Source organism: Asparagus officinalis, chromosome 4 (assembly GCF_001876935.1).
Source record: "Asparagus officinalis chromosome 4, Aspof.V1, whole genome shotgun sequence".
Lineage (NCBI taxonomy): Eukaryota > Viridiplantae > Streptophyta > Magnoliopsida > Asparagales > Asparagaceae > Asparagus > Asparagus officinalis.
In genome coordinates this window covers 130,336,546-130,338,142 of record NC_033797.1, presented here as the reverse complement: position 1 = coordinate 130,338,142, position 1,597 = coordinate 130,336,546, and positions in this window count along the sequence as shown.

Sequence of the window (1,597 nt, the reverse complement as noted above, 5' to 3'; positions counted from 1 at the left end):
GAAGTGGCATATGTAGACTAGAGTCGTCGTACAATTTCTGCATTACATCATCAAGACAATGCGAGTACTTTAAATCATGATTTATTATTTCATCGGCAAGCTGCCAGTTACAATTTTCGTCCGACGATTCATCACCGTCAAGATCGATTACAAGAGGTTCAATGTCATTTAGTACAAGACCTTCACTATAATCGAGCCCGGCTTCGGTATCAGCTTCTTCTCCGCTGTCCGTGCCATGGGCCGATGGTTCAGTTTCGGACTCAGCACCATAAAGAAGGGAGTCAGTAAAGTAATTTTCTAACCCCTTGAATGGTTGCTTATCCGCGACCACCGTCTTGACCTCCTCATTAGTGTCGACATATTTCAAACACTGATGGAGGGTGGAGGGAACTATAAGATTACCGTGGATCCATGGGCGACCCAATAGTAAGTTATAGGAAGTCTCCGCATCGATCACATAGCAGGTGACTTCAGACTTCAGATCTCCGAGTTGACACTTCACCCGGATTTTTCCCAACGGTCGTGACCCGCTTGTGTTGAAACCATAGATAACCGTTCCAGTGGAGGCTAACTTGCTGGCGGGAATTCCGAGGTGGTACATCAAACGAAGTGGCATGATACTAACAGCGGAACCCGGATCGACTTGGATCCGGTTAACCATGCTCGAACCGATATATCCAGTAAAATATAACGGTCTATCATGCTTTGAATTCCTGACTTGCATGTCTTCTTTTGTGAAAGCAATGCAAGGAAATTTGGTGGCTGCCAGATTGCAATGCTGCACTGACGATTCTGGCTCTTCAGGAGCTGGCTTGACCTGAGTTAAGAATACTTCAGAATCAGCCAAAGCTTCTTGTAAAGCTTCTCTGGTTTCTTTTGAGAGGCGCAGCAACTCGTACAATGTGATTCTTGCTGGGATATTAGCCAGCTGAGCCATAACGTCGAAACGATATGGTGCGTTCGAGCTTTCCGGTTTGTCTCGTCCAATCGGTCGACTAAAACGAGACTGCTTCGGAATTTGAACCTCTCTGTGTTGAGGTTCTTTTTCTTTTTGCTTAACAACTTTCTGAGGTTTTTCAGCTGCTACTGGTGGAGTTATGGCTACCCCCAGCTCCGTAAGAGTTTTGGCATTTGGATCTGAGGTTTCCGGATACCTATAATGGTACTCGTTTCCACTTCTTGTAGCAAAAACTTCCTGTTCTCCATCAGAAAGTGATAAAGCTGCTATATCCTCATCGTTCTTCTCGGGAATCGCCGAGGCTCCATAGCAGGACTTCTCCTTTCCCTTGCCTTTTGACTTCTTCTTTGATGTGGGTGTCGTCCACTGTTCATCTTCAAGCAAATCCGGATGAACCCAAAGGATTTCGCCGTTGGGGGCTGTGTGAGATACGAGCCCCTTCTGGCGCTGTCCATGAGGGTCATCGTTGATGGTTTGCATCTTGACCTTTGATACTGGCTCGGCTTGAAACCAGGACAAAGGAACCGATCCGAAGCTAATAGAGACCGCGTTTGCGCCTACCTTCTTCTCCTTTGGCTTCGGTGTCACAATACCAACATCAATCAATGTTTGAATTTTATCCTTTAAAACATAACATGT